The 19901-nt window shown below is 34.0% G+C and overlaps 1 protein-coding gene across 2 annotated transcripts in view; it reads right to left on the bottom strand.

Annotated features, from left to right (window-relative positions):
• The window catches only part of LOC141455637 (uncharacterized), a 127326-nt gene that overhangs the window by 34416 nt on the left and 73009 nt on the right, over window positions 1-19901 (bottom strand). The window contains exon 1 of one of the 2 annotated variants that reach the window (XM_074130857.1): window positions 256-382. The exons of the other annotated variant lie outside the window; for it this stretch is intronic. The gene's annotated coding sequence lies outside the window, so the exon portion shown is untranslated. Of the gene's footprint in view, window positions 1-255; window positions 383-19901 lie in introns of those variants that run through there. 2 annotated transcript variants of the gene reach the window in all.

Here is a 19901-nt window from a genome sequence, read left to right as displayed (position 1 = left end):
AATACAAAATATTTCATTAGCATACGTACATTCTAAACTCATTCTTTATGCCTGGCACAGTCTAATTAACAAAGAAATAAAAAGAAAATTAGATAATATTAGATACTCTTTGCTGGTATTTGTGTTTGTTCACTAGAAAATAAATATATCCATTCGCTTGTACACAACAAGCAATGTATTGATTTAATGGTTCAATGGTATATTCATATTTGTTAGTAGAATTTACACTTTTTGGATATAACACTTAACACTTACTTCATTGCCGAACACTAGGATTCATTTACCATTTTCTACTCGCAGACCTTGGTAAAATGGCAGTAGTCTTTGAAGGTGTAAATCAGAGTTGGGCACTGATTAAAAAAAAAATTAAATTCTTTTAATTGATTAAATTTTTTAATTGATTAAATTTATTTTTAATTTTAATCAGAATTTAATCGGCGAATTTAATCGCAATTTTAATCATATGACAATTATTTAATCAATTAAATTTCAGATTTAATCGATAATCAAACTAATTTAATTAAACTAAAACGATTATGATTAAATCTGAGAATTAAATTGAACTTTAATTTTAATCACCGAATTAGTTCAATTTCAATCGTTAATCAAACTAATTTAAACATCCACTTTTATGGCTTTTCAACCAAAGGTTCGAACCACGTTTTGGCGAGGCCATTTTCATACACTGAAAAGCTGCAAGATTTCTTCCTTTTTTCTGGCCAATCCACTCTTTCGCACACATTGTATTTAGTTGTTGTGTCCGTATACTCTAATTCTGCCCATTTTTCTTTTGCTTTTACTATTATTTGCCTCTTTTATCCTAAATCATATTTTAAAATTTCTTATTTTCTTCCATTATTTTAAAATTTACACATGTATAACATGTAACTGATGCACGATAAGAGGATCTGTATGGGAGTGTACACTGTAAATACAGCTAAAGGGAAGAATGCAAAATAAGGCTGGAGTACATATCTGCAAATACTTTCATGTAGTGTGTTTTTTACTCTTTCTTAGTATTTTTAGAAATAAGCCTCATTGCTATGCCTTTGATCGTTAAAACAATATATACCGCAATATCATCACAAGGCTAAGAAGAATTGTGGTAATGGGTTCGATTACCGGTCTAGGCTTTTGATTTTTTTAGTGAAGTAAGTTTGCTAGTTACCTCTGTCGGAGGCACCTAATTTGATAGCTGGACGTAAAACCCCCTGGAAAAATAGGCATTACTGTACGAGGGTCGTTTGAAAAGTCCGTGCAAAGTCAGAGAGATAGCACTACTGGCGGGTATCGAGGTTATGTTTAGTTAGTAGCATCTCTTGGAAGAACACACACCAAGTTTCAGCCAGATCGGTCTATTTCTTTGTGTTTGGCATTCGTTTGAATCGAGGAAGTCGAGTGATTTTCAAAAAATAAACGAAAAAGAATTTTGTGTGTTGATTAAACACTACTTTATGAAAGGCAAAACGCCTCAGGAGACTAAAGAGAAGCTTGATAAACATTATGGTGACTCTGCACCTTCGATTAGAACAGTTTATAAGTGGTTTCAAAATTTTCGGAGTGGCCATATGGGCACAAGTGACGCTGAACGTTCTGGACGCCCTGTTGAGGTTACTACTCCAGAAATCATTGATAAAAATCCATGATATGGTGATGGATGACAGAAGAGTGAAGGTGCGTGAGATTGCTAGTGCTGTGGGCATCTCGAATGAACGGGTACATAATATTTTGCATCAACATTTGGACATGACAAAGATATCCGCAAGAAGGGTGCCGCGATTGCTCACGCTTGACCAAAAACGAAATCGTGTGAAGTGTTGCAAGGATGGTTTGCAGCTGTTCCAGAAGAATCCGCAGGACTTTAAGCGTCGTTTCGTCACTGTGCATGAAACATGGATACATCACTACACTCCTGAGACCAAAGAACAATCTAAACAATGGGTTACCAAGGGGGAATCTGCGCCAAAAAAGGCGAAGACCGTTCCTTCGGCCGGAAAGATTATGGCGAGTGTCTTTTGGGATTCGCAAGGAATAATCCTCATCGACTATCTGGAAAAGGGTAAAACTATTACAGGTGCATATTATAATATTCATCGTTATTGGACCGTTTGAAAACCGAGCTGCATGAAAAACGCCCACGATTGGCCCACAAAAAAGTCCTTTTCCATCACGATAACGCACCAGCTCACACCTCAGCAGTTGTGGTCGCAAAATTAATGGAAATAGGGTTCCAACTCGTTTCAAATCCCACCTATTCTCCAGACTTGGCTCCCTCGGACTACTATTTCTTCCCCAATATGAAGAAATGGCTGGCGGGAAAAAGATTTTATTCAAACGAGGAGGTGATTGCAGAAACGAATGGCTATTTTTCAGACTTGGACAAATCCTATTATTCGGAAGGGATCAACAAACTAGAGCAGCGTTGGACGAAGTGTATAAGTCGAAAAGGAGACTATGTTAAAAAATAAAAAAGGTTTACCCCAAAAAATTAAGTAGTTTTTATTTTTGCACGGACTTTTCAAACGACCCTCGTATTAATTCACTATAACAATATAATTTCGAAGACTGTAGCTTATTTCTTTGGCTGCTGGTCATTTTCTCAACTACAAATTTCTCTTTGGTTCTTTGTTTTAGAGGTCACTCTGTCTGTGAGACCTAATCCCCGGCTGCCTGAAAACATTTTAGCTTGCTAGAGGTACTTGGCCATCATATTCCTTCTAAATTGCGCCGGAATCAATCGTGTTTTCAACTAGCTTAATAGCCTAGATAGATTTCTAATAATAATGAAATTGTTGCTAATGATAATTTGCCTCTCACACAATATATTATGTTCATGGACATGTGATTAAAGGTGTTCACTTGCTTAAGTGTACAGTTTTCTGATGCCTAAAAGTGCCTTATATTCATTTATTACGAGGTGATACCAGTCGTAGCGCTCCTTTCTCACGAAAAAGGCACATTTCGGGCAGTAAACAACCAAATTCGACAACAGTTGCCTTGTAGAAAATTGAGCTCAGAGGCTAGTTGAAAATACGATTGATTCCAGAGCAATTCAAAAATAATATGATCGCTAAGTACCTCAAGCAAGATTAAATGTTTTCCTGCAGGCTGGTTTTGGGTCCCAGAGACACTTATTTCTTCGATCTCGTTTTAAGAATAATTTTCCCCAACACCAAAGGGCTGTATTTTTTCTTAACATCCTTGGCATTCTCATTTCACCAGCTACCGCACCTGATGTGATCTTATGTGGTTATATTATAGGCTCGCAGTTGGCCTACAAAACAGCACCACTTTTTTTGGGCAGGACACAACTTGCAGCCTTTTCTTAGCCATAAAAAACTAGTGCTCAACATCCATCGCCTCCGCGACTGGGAAGTTGGGAGGAAAATATGGCAGTTCCGATCATCCTCATTTAGTCGAGACATTTTCAACGGATATCTTGATGCTCTGGAGTGTCAATGCTCCAATTCGTACTTTTTTCCTTTGTTTTATAAGATCTAAACGTCCCTTTGTGTATGAGTAATGAGTCTTCGCGTTAATGTTTTAAAAGGCAGTCTGTTTTGAAAAAAACAGATGGTATTTTAGAAATGAAATAAGCCTATTACACCTTAAGTCTCTGCAATTAGTTATAATGAACCAATACAGTTGATGGGCAGTACTGTCTCTTGCAAGCGAACATAATGTCGGTACTAAAAACTGCGAGCACCAATGATCTTATTCACGCTAATTTATCATAGTACGGAAGTATAATTCTTGGAAATTAGTATAAGAGCCCAATAGTTAATTTCTTTTAGCGTTTTTCTGAGCACGAATACATCAGAATCGTGTGCATGGCGTATCATCAGATAGATGTCAGCAAATAACAAATAATTATGAGAAACTGATTCTTATTAAACGTAATTTTTTGTATTTCATATTGAAATTTGAATCCATTTCCCAAAGGAATGAATCGATCCTTTAATGACTTTTAAATCATGATAAGCAACACCAAAATATAAATTTAACCCTGAATTTGAAAGGGATGTTGCAGTAGTGATTACATTAAAAAGAAATCTAAAGAATTTTATTTTTTTTTCGAAAGGCGAGTGAGTCTTCTATTCTATTCACAACTTCAAGGGCTTATCTTTTCAACGTGAAGGTACTTGTATTGTACTTGACCCAGCATATAAGTTCGTCCTAAAATAAATAAAAAATTCTTTTATAAAAATGAAATAGTCTTTGAAGGAAACCAATTTAAAGATACATTCATATTTTATACTTTACTTTGATAAAATATGAATCTAAATCTTTGAGCTCCGTATTTCAAGGGGAGAAAGAAACTAGAGGAAATCTTAACCTCTCCAAACATATGAATGAACTTATACATAAAACGCACATAGCAATATTTTGCTCACATGTATATCACTTTACTCAAAGAACAAGGTGAGCAAGGATTCTAAAAAGAATTACGCACAGAGGATGACAATCAAAGATATATACAATGAAATAAAAGATTGATCGAAGCCAATGGGTTACCTAACAAAGTAATTGCAAAATAATAATAGAAAAGGGAAAAGAAATGTTACATGATGCTTAGATTGACGGCGATTAGAAAAGCATTATTTACTGCGAGTCGATGCGTCGAATTCTAAATCAATTAACAAGGTAGATTTTATCAATGGTTCATTTACTATTTCCAAATGTCTATCAACTAATTAGCTTCTTAAATAAACCTTTTTTACAGTGAAGACTTAAGAAAAAACTGATAAGATTGATTCAGTGATTACACCATGTAATTTTTAATGAGGAGGAGTATTGGTGAGGAGCGTGGCTTTGCAAGTGATTTATTTGTTACAAAAAAAATGTTAATAGTTAAGGATTGACTTGCATTCCGTTCATGACTCCTAATTTTATAGTTGATTGATAAGCCTGTCTGAATAAAATAGGCGATTACTTTACTTACTTTACATCCATCAGAAAGTTATTTTTGCCTAGTGATGGAAAATTCTTATTTTAGTACATAATGTAACTGAATGACAGGTATTTAATGCACTGTGAACATGATGAGCACTGGGCAAAAAGAAAGTAACGCAGATCTGTTTGTTAAATCCACTTCTTGCGGTACAAGGGATCTCAAAGTTCGAAATCAAAGATACGACACGATGGCAATACTTTCTCTTATTTAATCCATGATCCTCAGATAGAAAATTGTTATTGATAAATTCATAAATATGGAACAATCATATTCGTTACTACTTTAATTACTCCTTTCACAAGTTACAACTGATTTTAGTTGTAAACGTATATTTCAATATTATATCCAACTTAAAAGGCATCTAAATAAAACTACGAAACACTAATTTGTAACAATAATGGTAGATGAATCTTAATTGGTAGACCAAAATGTTTGTATAATAAAAAATTATTAAAAAGTGTTAAAGGTCAGTATACCAAAAATGTACACAACCTACATGTTAGGCAACAGTAGGGTGGCTTGTTTTCGCAACACGTTCAACTTACAAATATTTCTCTAGAGCGCTTTCTAGATCTTGATAACATTATAAAGTTACGCAAACAATCTTTTAAATCAATTCTTTTTTCTTTTTTTAATTTTTTTAAAAAAAGTTCCTTTAACTTTAGATTAAAAGTATTAACAGAATACAATATCTTAGGATGGTTAATTAATGGCGAACAATGAAATTTTTGAAATATGAATACATTATGTATAAAATTATTTTCTTAACCTCAGTTTTTCATATTCTACAGATTGTGGTAATATCATGGCTTCCCTTAAATCCAAGACCTATTTGTGCAAATTTAATTTTTCCTCATGATTATTGAACTTACGTTTAAGAATTAATGCTTCCAGCTTGTCATTGTCAAATATTCCATCTCATAATGTTAGGTCTCTCTTTTTTTAACATTCTTTCTAGTTCCAATAACTAAATTTATTTCGCTCCCAATAATACAATAGAATTCAGAGACTTGACAGTAATATAAAATTGAGCTTTCCCAATGATTTCTCTTTATCTCCTTAAAATTTTCTAATATTCTACCTAATAAGAAATTTCATTTTGTTTTGAACTCTTTTTTTACATTAAATTCTTTCACATTTTACTTTTATTTTAGATATTTTTAGTATTTTGTTTTTATATATTACAAATTTAGAATGTTCGTTTAGATTGATCAGCAGTTTTTGCAACAATATTCTACAGAGATTATCCTGTTGAATACATGAAGAAAGTTGAATAGTAGGTAATGCAATGCCTACTAGTTTACGATCAACTATGAATGAGGAAATTATTGTTATGTTAACTAAAAAATTATTTATTATTTTCCCCTACTTTGTTAAATTTTTAAACATTTAAATCTTATAATAAATACTGGTTCGTTTTCTGGTTTTCTGTAAAGTAATTCTATAGGTAGACCGATTCTGACGAAAACCTTATTATCTGCAGCATTCTCTGGTGATTGATTGATTCCTAAGAGAAATATTACATTTCAAATTTCTGCAATTTTCCGTTTTTTAGTGACGGAATCTAAAGGAGAAGATCTCAAAGCGGACATTTTTGGTGAAATCTCAAATACGAAAATCTCCATTTTACAATACCTATTGTACTTTTCAGAGAAAGTAAACAAAAACTTATTTTATATAGGTATACTCATATATTCACAATCAATCTACACAGTGGCTGCTATTATGTGACAATAAGCACTCGTCTGTGAAGTAAGAATTCTGTCAAATAAATAACTAAAATTTGAACTAGGTTAATAATGGCGAACATTGTTTAAAACTAGCTAAGTTAGAGAATTGAAGATGTTTATTTTGTTTGTATTTTTGCAAGAAAATAGAAACTGTAACACAATAGTGTTAACAGAACATCTTTTAGAAATCAGTTCAGCTAGGCATAACGGGCAGTGGAATAAGGCCACAATTTAGAAAATTCTCATCTGCACCATGAAAAGTTACGGTCGATGCTTTCTTCAACTACTTTAGAATGGCTTTACGAAGCCGATCTACGAGGGTCGTTTGAAAAGTCCGTGCAAAAATAAAAAATACTTAATTTTTTGGGGTAAACCTTTTTTATTTTTCAACATAGTCTCCTTTTAGGCTTATACACTTCGTCCAACGCTGCTCTAGTTTGTTGATCCCTTCCGAATAATAGGATTTGTCCAAGTCTGAAAAATATCCATTCGTTTCTGCAATCACCTCCTCGTTCGAATAAAATCTTTTTCCCGCCAGCCATTTCTTCATATTGGGGAAGAAATAGTAGTCCGAGGGAGCCAAGTCTGGAGAATAGGTGGGATGTGAAACGAGTTGGAACCCTATTTCCATTAATTTTGCGACCACAACTGCTGAGGTGTGAGCTGGTGCGTTGTCGTGATGGAAAAGGACTTTTTTGTGGGCCAATCGTGGGCGTTTTTCTTGCAGCTCGGTTTTCAAACGGTCCAATAACGATGAATAATATGCACCTGTAATAGTTTTACCCTTTTCCAGATAGTCCATGAGGATTATTCCTTGCGAATCCCAAAAGACAGTCGCCATATTCTTTCCGGCCGAAGGAACGGTTTTCGCCTTTTTTGGCGCAGATTCCCCCTTGGTAACCCATTGTTTAGATTGTTCTTTGGTCTCAGGAGTGTAGTGATGTATCCATGTTTCATCCACAGTGACGAAACGACGCTTAAAGTCCTGCGGATTCTTCTGGAACAGCTGCAAACCGTCCTTGCAACACTTCACACGATTTCGTTTTTGGTCAAGAGTGAGCAATCGCGGCACCCATCTTGCGGATAGCTTTGTCATGTCCAAATGTTGATGCAAAATATTATGTACCCGTTCATTCGAGATGCCCACAGCACTAGCAATCTCACGCACCTTCACTCTTCTGTCATCCATCACCATATCATGGATTTTATCAATGATTTCTGGAGTAGTAACCTCAACAGGGCGTCCAGAACGTTCAGCGTCACTTGTGCCCATATGGCCACTCCGAAAATTTTGAAACCACTTATAAACTGTTCTAATCGAAGGTGCAGAGTCACCATAATGTTTATCAAGCTTCTCTTTAGTCTCCTGAGGCGTTTTGCCTTTCATAAAGTAGTGTTTAATCAACACACGGAATTCTTTTTCGTCCATTTTTTTGAAAATCACTCGACTTCCTCGATTCAAACGAATGCCAAACACAAAGAAATAGACCGATCTGGCTGAAACTTGATGTGTGTTCTTCCAAGAGATGCTACTAACTAAACATAACCTCGATACGCGCCAGTAGTGCTATCTCTCAGACTTTGCACGGACTTTTCAAACGACCCTCGTATTTGTATCGAAGCTGCACGGCCCGAAGATCTAGTCAATCTTCTCAGTTTTGCTCAAGTCAAAAATGCAAATTGAAATCCCAATGTTACCATTGAATTTCGCCAAATGTAATGCTGTTTCGCTGGTAAAATTAAAAAAAAAAACAGACAATACTCAAAAACTAACTCGCGGGACATTCTTGACACCTGAAAAAGGGAGGGTATTCTCATTGGAAGTGAAAGGGTCGTTGCAACAAGCCTCTTTTTTCAGGATAACAGGATACTGTTGGCTTATCTAAAGCCCTATGCAGACTGTGCCAGAAAGAGATGGAAATTGTCTCGCTACTAGGCGGCTGCAGTATGAAATTTCTGACTTATGAGAAGCAAAGGAGATCATACCGCAAATACGTCTAATGGGATAACCAGGATCCCGTAAAACAAGACCTTTTTAAGGGGGCGGAAGAATAATCATCTTTGGCTGCAGTGCGATCTGGAGTATCGGATCCGCCCCTATCCTACAAATAATAATAATCATCATTATTATACTGAAATTTGAGATGAACTATGTTTGCTCAATCTCTGAAATAATAATATGTTCTAGTAAAACCTCTGGTAATAAACTAAATTCTGTGTGGAGTTGTTAGAGGAATATTAAAAATGTCCTTAAATAGTTCCGTTTTGTAAATCGTCTGCTGACCGAGATTCACAATTAAATATGTTGAGTGAAATCTAAGTGTACCTATGCAATTAAAAATGTAAAATTAAGACATTAACAGCTACAATTGGGTTAGGTCACATATTTAAAACTAAATCATGTTTTGTGAGAGTGTAATTGGGCAAAAGTCCAATCGTGCCAACACAATGACTAGGTTTTCTCTATGTTTTTGTTGGTAAGATCGTATTTCTCTTTTACTGGCGCAGTTCCGTAACAAATATATTCCAACCTGAAGAAATCAATTTTTGCTACATTAATTTGAATTTTACGTTTGGGAGCCTGTAATGGTTAAAGAGATTAGCAAATTCAGTCACTGTCATTAATGTAGAAACGAAGCAATGAAAAGAGTAAACGCACTTGAAAGGGTTGAATTAATGTGCTATTGTGAGTAATTACTCGTTTAATAAATCTGCATAGATGTAAGCCTAATTTATTTTCAGCTTTGAAAGATTATATAAAAATGATTTTAAGGTCACTGACTTCTCTTACATTTCAAATTTGTTGGACTTTATGATTCTCAAGCTTTCCAATCTTAGTATTATCTTAATTGTAATCTCTATCGCACACAAGCTGCTCTCTTTGTGACTAACGAAGCTTTGTTTAAAAATTGAAAAGACTTGGCTCTTGAGCATGATTTTAAATCTAGAAAAAATTTGTTTTAATCATATTTTAAAAATGGCTAAGGCAATATCACACTCCTGTGTTACCTAAATAAATTCTGAATTATTATTTTGTAAAATGATGTATAGTAAAGTAAAAAAGGCGATCTCCGAAATTTGTCCTTGAAAATTCCAAGTTAAGAAAATTGTCAGTTAAGAGTTTAAACAATCTCGACGAGACAAGAATTATGAGTTATTTGGCCAAACACGTTTACCATTGTTATAGTTATAGTTTTTGGTATAGTAAATGGTTTACAGTTCATATGCTAATTGACTCTGCTAAAATCTTACAAGTTAAAAGATATCGTTAGACTTCATTTTTTGGCATGATTTCCACTGTGGAAATCATTAAATGAAGTGGATTAAATTGTTTAAAAAGTTTAATAAAAGTGACAGCTTTTCCATGTCCTGTCTTATGTGGCAAAGGAAGAATGTTTTAAATGAAATATAAAAGTCACTGGGCTCGCATCTTTCAATAAGCATTAACATAAAAGAATATTTATGGAAGAAGTTTATTGTTAACAACTGGTAAAAGATAGAAAACAGATTTAAAAACGAAAAGTTATCACATATTTTTAGAATCGAAGTGAGAATATCTCATAGTTCAAAACATGGCCATAGTTATCACAAATTTGCCATTAAATACTTCATATTCCGAAAAGATCCGTTTTTATGTTTTATTTTAAGCCTTTAGGTATTTATATAATTAAAAATATTGACAAAAGTGATTTTCTGATTCAAACAAATGTCCTCTTAGATAACAAATCGAACATAATAGGAAATTATATTGCAAAACAGTTTTACCTTATACATTTCTTCGTCGTCACGGTAATGAAAAACTAACTTCCTGCATGCGTTTAAAGAAAGGAAAACTAATTAAGTTTTATAGCTACTGCTGGTACTAACCAAAACGAGGAGTGCGGTCAAGGTAGTAAAAATCAAAACTACAGTTAGAGACCTTTTTAAACATAAAGGAAAACATTGAACTGGAACGAACAATTTTTTTCCATTTACTTCCTTAGTTTCTATTCTTTGAATAGTTGGAAATATAATTTCCGATGAACCATTTACTATAGAGTAAAATGTAACGAAAGACAGCCGTTTCTCCTCGTACAGTTCAAAAATGAAATACTAAAATAGCGAGTTAATTACTAACTCGATTAGCGATTTCCCACCTACAGATTGCCGTTCTGGTCTACGCCAATCTTTAAGCTCCCGATTCTGCCTGTCTCATGCCCTCTGGAAGGTATTCCCTCATCTCACATACCTCTTCTTCTGTTTCTCTGGCGGGTTCATCTCCATTCCATTTCTGGCTATCCTTATCACAGTCCTTATCACTTTTACTTTCTTGTACCTATTCTCTCCTTCACTGTTTCCCGTTTCTGACATTCCCTACCTAACATCCCTACACCGCATTCTAACTCCACGCTTTTGAATACACGAAGAGAAATTGAATCTATCTAATAAGTTCTCCGGCGGGGCTCCTGTCCACCTGTCCTCTTCAACAGCAATCCTCTTCCTTGTACAGATCTGGTGCGCTACCTTGGGCTCTACATAGACAAACGACTCACGTGGAACCCACACTTTAAACTTAAAAGACAAGCAATGACAAAACGTGCGAAACTTCTTTACAGACTACTTGGACGACGCTTCAAATTGCCCTTAGAACTCAAACGCTTAATATACAACACTATCCTCAAACCTATGTGGACCTACGGACTAGAGCTGTGGGGTTCAGCTAAACCTACAAACATACGGACAGTACAAACATTTCAGTCAAAACTTCTCCGACAGATAGCTGACGCTCCTTTCTACGTGACTAACCTCACTCTTCACACTGACCTCAACATTCCCTTCATAGACCTACACGCCAAGACTAAATACCAAAAATTCCAAACTACTCTCTCCACTAGCTCTAATCCTCTTGTACTGTCTCTCGCTTCCTCTGAAATCCCTAATACTCCTCGCCGACTGAATCGCCAGTGGCCCCGCGACTTCCTTGTAGTCTGAAGACCTAAATCATTATTCTCTATCTCTCCTCTCTCCTCCTCGTATTCTCCTCCTCACACTCTCCTCTCTCCTCTTCACATTCTCCTCTCTCCTATAGAGAGTGCTACCGCTGGGTAGTTTCTCTCCTCCTGCTCTCCTCCCGCACCAGTTCTTCATACTCTTCTTATTTACTTATTGTATACTGTATACAGATTGTAAATTACAATATAAATTTAAAAAAAAACCCTAATAAGTTCACTCCTAGCAATTATTATCTAAAAAGGTTTACCCTTGAAGCAACAATTTGGGAAAATTCCGACACTTGGAACATTCAGCGCACTGCTGGCTTCCGAAAAGTGTTCTCTCGTTACAGACCGACATAACCGGACAGTGAGTCTCCTGAGAAGAAAGAATAAAAAAACTAAGGGCAGCGCATCAGTACACGAACCTGGGATTTCCTTCGCTAGAAACTAAATGCCCTAAATAGGAATTAATTTCTTTCTTATCTGAATACGATGTGAAACATGTAGTTTAATGATAGCTTTTGATGTTGCGAAATTGTACCGCAACTGACCTTAAAAAAAATTATTTTTGAATCCATAGCGGTAACTTGAATGGAATATGAATTTGTCATGAGACACCCCGTTTTTTTTAATTAAGCTGATTTTGGCTACAATTATAATCCATAAAACCAAAAATAATTCACTGATAATTTTTTTTATCTTTCAAATGATCTAAAAAGAGAGATTCTTGATGAATTAGTTGTTTTGATACTACTAGTTTTAGGGCAAATGTAAGGTTGCAAACGACTCTCCAGCGGCCTGTGATTTACAAAAACTTATTTATTGAAGAAAGATGTTTGATTATAATCTAACTTGTCTGTAGATAATCAAGCTTTGAAAATAGCAAATACTGAAAGTCAAAAGTGAATACGAAATACCATTTAAAACATAAATGCAGTACATCATAAAAGCAGAACAGTAGGGGTCCCAAAAAATTTTAAAACCTAATATTAATGAGATTAATGAGAACTGTTTGCATAAAAATGAAATGTCTTCGTGGATGTTATGGTCCTAAAAATTGGAAAAACCTAAACATTTTCATTTTTGAAAAGAAAAACCCTATTCCGACAAAAGTAATAACTTTAATTGAAAACCTCAAAATGAGTCCAAGATATTCCATCAAAAGCTTTCAGATTCTAACATCCTGTGATTTTTTTTTGTCGTGTTCCCTCTCACACCAAATTTGTGAAGAATTAATAATGAAATACCTATGCAAATTTGTTAATAAGATATTAAACTTTCATAAACGTAATTCAGCCTTGTACACTTAAACTCATTACGCAAGAGAGCCCCGACTTAACAGGCCGCCATTTGTACACAAGGCAGAGAATTACACTTATGAATGAAACTTATATTTGTATCTTTGAATACATAATCAATGACTACTCTTACTAATACGAAAATAGAGAAGGTATTACGATTGTGTAGATTCAAGATTTTAAGTTTTCCCCCCGAATACTATTTTTGCGGCCCCTGAGTCCAAAAGGTGGTTTTAAAAAATTAAATGATTCGGTAGCATAATTCAAAAATGAAAAAGTAGCAGAAAGTTCTAATTCGATATTTCGAATCGGTACCATCGATCAGGTTTATATAAGGTTTTACTAAAAAAAACATTTTAACAATATGATTTTTTTTTTTTGTTTTCTCTGTTGAACGACTCAAACTTTATTTTAAACTTCGTAAGCTATGTAAGTGAAACTACATCTCTTATTTGAAACATTTTCTGTGCAAAATATAGTAATTACTATGAAATCATTTATTATAAATGATCTAATAAGAAATATAAGCAAGAGACTCTACATTAACATTTATACAAATTTAATGACTTTACAGATATATCAGCACCAACAGATAATTTCTCAGTTAAGTGTCTCTGATAAGATTTAACTATATAGTTATTCGCCCAAAAATAAATAACCCAAATAACCCAAATAACCGAAAATAAAAGAAATAACCCAAAATTATTGGGCTTTCCTAAAACTGCCCTCTAAAGTGGAGCAGACGCCAGCTACCTAATCCTCGATTGTTCCAACAATAATACTAAGGGGAGAGATCGATTGTCCAATTGGTTGGCTGTTTCCTTACCTGCCATTATCTTCAAAGAAAGTACTTTTAGAGTTTCTAACATTGTTAACTTGATCGAGAAATGTTCAATAATTCAATTCATACATAATTTTATATTTAAAACAACTAATAACTTAATTAATAATTGTAGTTATACAAATTGTATTAATTTAAATATTTTAATGATGATCAAATGAAATATTAACTGGGAAAAAAATGGAATTCAATTCGTCTTGATATTAAACATTTGAAATGGCTGGTTTAATTAGTGTAGCAGGATTTTTACAATTCAATAATCACCAAGCAATTGGTTAATTAGTAAACTGTTTTCTAAAGTCTTCCTCTTCCTCAAATTAAAGATGGACTTGAAAAGGGAACCATTTTACGTCGATAGACGAGATACAAGAAGCCGTGCCAACAAAATTAAACAGTATTTCAAAAGAGGAGTTTTTGAAAGACATGAAAAGGTTGAAAGAGCGTGCCATCATTTCTATTACTTCTAATGGAGACTATTTCGAATAAAAAATATTTTGCTTCCTTTATAACCACAGTAAAACTTATGGAACACACTGTGCACACTGAATATGACAGATGAATAACTTGCAAATTAGTAATTCTTATTATGTAGTTATCTAGGTCTCTAAAACTTGTAACTTTTTTAAAAAAGTAAAGCAGATTCTTAATTAAAGAATGTCAGAGATATTTTAGTAAAGGTCGATATCAAGAAGAAATAACGGCAATTGGTCTGGATGTAAATTTTGGAAGGACTGCCCTCAAATAGGAACCGAGATCTATTTCTTTTTCATTGGGGCGCACTCCAATCAAAACTTCCCTCTTAGTTTCCAGCCAGAATTTGATTGTTAATATTTTATAGCAAAGAAACAAACTAATATAGAAATACTGCAGATTAAGATGCAAAAATTTGGATTTTGCAGTAATTTTCCAAATGAAAGCGATCGATTTTTGTGTACCCAAAAGGATGTGAAGCTGAAACAAGATTCCAAAGCTACATTAACATTCTACTAAAATCTTACCTTATTCACTCTACCAATATTAGAGCAGTTATTTACATAAAACCAAGGAATTACATTAGAATGATTCATGACAATGCTGCAGGTGTGGCAACACCAACAGAACTTCATATCATAAAAGATTAAAGATCAGCCTGGGAGTGTTATGATAATTTCTTCATAATCCATTGTAGCAAATAATAGTTATTTCTTTTTGTTTTCATGCTAAAAAAAATCGCAAACAACAAATTTGAAGTTTAGTTAAGATTCAACCACCGCATCGATATTCGACAATAGTGTTTGGACAAAATCTATTCTTTCCATTGAAACAAATTTTTTTGGAGCTCAAATTCTTTTCTTTTTTTCTCCAAAAGATTCCTATAGTGCATACTTCGCATACTAATTGCAAATATGTACCTCTATAGCATTTATTTAAAATACTGTTCCAGGGAATATGGGTACTTTAAGGTGAGAGGTGTGTGGAGGCTTCTTCTAAAGTGCATTTCTAATGTCATTCACAGCCTCACTAGTGATGAAATATTCATACGAATTAAATATATACGAGATTTGTAAATTAAGTAATGAGACTGATTTTTTTAAATTTTTTTATTCAAAAAGAATTACAATTCTATATTGTCACCTTCAAAATAACTTCCTTCTGAAGCCACACAGCGCTGGAGACGTTTCTTCCACTCCTCATAGCAGTGCTCGAACTCCGATACTGGAATAGCCTTCAGCTGGTCGGTTACAGCCGTTTGATTGTTTTCGACTGTCCCAAAATGAGTTCCCTTGAGGTGATTTTTTCAACTGGTGACATGTCTTGGGTGTATGAGTACGAATCAGAAACCAAGCACCAGCATTCGTGTGAGACCAATCATCAAGAAAAGTGGGTGTTGCATCACGATAATGCTCCTTGTCACACAGCAATTTCAATAAACGAGTTTTTGTCAGTAAAAACATTCCTGTGGCTCCTCAGCCTCCTTATTCGCCTGACTTGAGTCCTTGTGACTTTTTTCTCTTCCCGAAGTTGAAAAATCACCTCAAGGGAACTCATTTTGGGACAGTCGAAAACATTCAAACGGCTGTAACCGACCAGCTGAAGGCTATTCCAGTATCGGAGTTCGAGCACTGTTATGAGGAGTGGAAGAAACGTCTCCAACGCTGTATGGCTTCAAAAGGAAGTTATTTTGAAGGTGACAATATAGAATTGTAATTCTTTCTGAATAAAAAAATTTAAAAAAATCAGTCTCATTATTTAATTTGTAGACCTCGTATGTGGAAGAGTCGAACATTCAGAGGCACAGCCTGCAAAAGCTAAAGTGAATTGTGGTAATGGGTTCGATTCCCGGTCATGGCCTTCAATTTTATCTAATGATATAAAAATGATTTTATATTAAAGAGTTTTTAATTACCCGCTTCCTTCACATCTACAATAATTGAGTAGTTAGACATAAGGAACGTCTAAAAAAATAGGCATTACTTTGCCTTACTTTTAAATAAATTAGTGAAATGCCTAATTGAGAGAAAATTGGTAAGTTCTTGTTTGTTTAGGAGATAAGAAATTGATTAAATAAATGATATTAAGTACATCAGTTAATTTAAGTTAATCTTATAATTAAGATGAAAGCGTAAATAACTGAAATATAGTGGTGTCTGATAATTGGCCCTAGATCATTACCTCGGGCATGTTAGAGCATGTTCGATTAATATATTATATTCTCTAAAAAAAAAAAAAATTTAGTTATCTACAAGTCTACAAGGACTCTACTAATTACTGCAATCATTGCTAAATAACAGACACCGTATTGATGTTCACTAGACTCTTTCCAGAGAGGAATGAAACCGTGTCCCGCCGTCTCACTTTAGCCCACTGTCCTAATTTCAACTACCCTGAAACAATTAGAATGCACACATATATATAATTTCACGCTTCTGGAATTACAGAAGAGTATTGCACAGTAAGTTAGTTATGTGTGCAAGGATGGAATAAATAACTATACTGCATTTTTTGAACAAGAAATAAGTTTTGGTTGAGAAAGAGGCCCTTTTTCTTCTGTGTTTTGGTTTCGTTTACTTAAAATTTTACAACTACACGCAATGCTTGTATTAATGAGTGATATAAAATAAGAGGTAATGAGAGGCAAGAATGATCGTTATGCACAAGTTTACCACCTTCAGTTGCCCAAGGAGGATATCAGGCCACGACGCCTCAGTCGGCATGAAGAATTGTTAAGTACAATTTGAAGAAACAGAGAGCCTTCATTGACTCCTATGTCGTGTCCACTCCGCCAGTGTTAATCTTCAACATTCTCCATCAATAAATTCAAGTCTATAACTACGTACATCATTTGTGCAATCAATTTACCATTGTAACTCTCCAGGCCAGTGATGGCGAACCTATGACCCACGGGTCAGACACTGACCCGCGCAAGCTTTTTCACTGACCCACAATTGCTAGGCAACCATTGGTTTGTTTACGAGGGTTGATTTAGATTTTCTAATTTTGTGGATAATTTATATTCTATCTGTATTTTTTTCAAACACGCATTGACACAAAAGCAATTTAAATGCTATATATAACCTTTAGTTTGATCATTACAGTTCTAAAACGCAAATGACGACAAAAAATGCTTTTATAGTATTTGAAATAAAGCAAAAGTGTTTACAAAATATCAAATAAAATGTACAATTTTACTCATATTTTGTTTGATAATAAAAATCGACAACCCAAAGCAAATAACCATATTTAGATTTTTCTTCAGATAAAATACACTTTTGTAAGGTTTTGTTCAGTTATGTTTGTAAAAAAAGAGACTTCCATAGCACTTGTTTCGCCCCATTTTACCCAGTTAAGCCAACTGAATTTTTAAAGATGTTTAGTTTTGAAAATATTCAGTTTAAAATTTAACTCTAGTGCCAATGGGTATTAGTGACCCAAGAGCTAGTACTAAAAAAAAAATGAACAAAATTTGACCAACGTCTCAAAAAAGTTCGACATCCTGCTCTAGGCTTACCTGATAACTGCTCCCACTAAACAATCTCTTACCATCTGTGGATAGTACTAATGAAATAGGTCTCAATATGAGGAATCGATTGAAGTACAACTAAACTAGCCGTGATTTTGGAGATTTACATCGCTATTAAAGTACTAAAACTACTTGTAGATTAATAGAATAACACTAGGAGGTTATGTATTACCGAACAGAACTCATTAGTACGAGTACAATCAGGTAAGTATTCTAAGTAAATAAAACTTCTTAAATTTTCGTTTATGAGATAAGATTTGCACACAAACACACCAGTAACACTTACTAAAAGCAATTTTCTAAATTTCCGGAGACTTCGAAACTTTACACAAAACATTGACACATTGCAATGCTAGAAATGATAAGAAGTAAAAGTTACCAAGTGTACGAAGCGGTGGATATTAATCTGAGGATTTAAAGGACTAATTTGCTTAAGTAAATAGGATAATGCAAGAGGAATCATGTCTTTTTAAATTGTTGTATTTAACAAAGAAAATACTTATTTTATTAACAATAAATTCTTGAACTTGGTTCAACGTTCATATTGTCTGAATTGAAATTGAAATTATAAATATTTACTGTTCAAAACCCTTCACTTAGAGTTCCTACAAGCATCGTCAGCTTCAATGCGAAGATAAATATTGACTTAAAGAGCGCCTCACAAAACGTGACCACTCAGATGTGAAATTTGATAATAAACTAAATAAAGAGAAATAACGAAATAATTAATTTTAAATATTGAGGCATCATTGAAGAAATAAAAGTTAACTCGCGAAATAATTATTATTATCAAGTACAGAAAAGAAGACTTTCTGAAATAAATTCATTTCTTGAACAAATGTAAGCGAAGATAATCGATAAATTTCCCAAGTATTGTCCAAAAATGCACTTCTGATCTAAAGAAGAAGAAGAAAAAAAAAAATACTGCACGAGTATTTTCTTTAGTGATTGCTGAAGAAAATATCTGAGACATCGACGGAGAAAAGACTGAAGTGAATGATTCGCCCATGAAAACGAATGCCAATTGCAATTTCACAGATACTAGTCAAGCAGCAGGTGGTTAAAAATAAAATAAAAAGGTGTTCCAAAGGACGAACAATCAGAGATTAGAGAATTATGACAATTTGTCTGAACAGTAGAGGTTGATGTAGAACACAGACTGGAACGGATGGAATCGGAAAGAGGAGAAGAAAATGTAGGAGAGTAAAGAATATCCAGCGATTAAAAATGTTTTAAAAACTTCGAATATTTGGATCATATTTAATTGTAACCAACATTACAGTTTGTAGAAGTGTATATTACAATGAAATCCACAAATAAAAGCTATTGTATAAATCAGTGGTTCTTAACCAGTGTTCCGCGAATATGGTCCAAGTGTTCCGCGAAATTTGTCTTTGGAAAAATCTTATAATGCAAAAAAATAGAGTAGATATGTTTGATTCTCTTCAAAATGAAAAGTACGACGAAATCATTCCTGATAATATAACAGAACATTTAACTTTATTAGAAGCCAAACTTGAAAATTATTTTCCATCTTTAAATGTAGAATTTTATGATTGGATACGAAATCCATTTGGCATTTTTGATACACCGCATGCTCAATTTTCCTTGCAAGAAGAAGACTTAGTTTCTCTGTCAACAGACCGTACCCTTAAAATGAAATTTTTAGAAGCAACTGTTGATGAATTTGGATTTCTATCCAAAAAGAATACCCCGCTTTGTCAAGAAAGGCACTCGAAGTTTTAATACAATTTTTAACATCTTATCTTTGCGAGTTGGGTTTCTCAACATTAACCAACATAAAAACCAAGAAAAGAGAAAGACTTACTAATATAGAAGAGGAAATGAGGGTAGCTCTATCTCAAATCAGACCTGATATTCTTCAGATATGTAAGAATCGCCAGCCTCAAATTTCTCATTAAAAGATTTTTTTATTATTATTTGTAGCAACGTACTTTTATGTTCATTATTTGATTAATTTCATTTTCAGAATTTATTTTTTAAAACTATTTAATAATTCATCCATTTTAATTAATACATACGAGGGTCGTTTGAAAAGTCCGTGCAAAGTCAAAGAGATAGCACTACTGGCGCGTATCGAGGTT

This window comes from Rhodnius prolixus, unplaced genomic scaffold, assembly GCF_049639745.1.
Source record: "Rhodnius prolixus isolate KJV_2025 unplaced genomic scaffold, Rpr scaffold_4, whole genome shotgun sequence".
NCBI classification, from domain to species: Eukaryota; Metazoa; Arthropoda; class Insecta; order Hemiptera; family Reduviidae; genus Rhodnius; species Rhodnius prolixus.
Note: the sequence above shows the minus strand (reverse complement) of the source record. Positions and strands in the feature narration are given on the sequence as shown.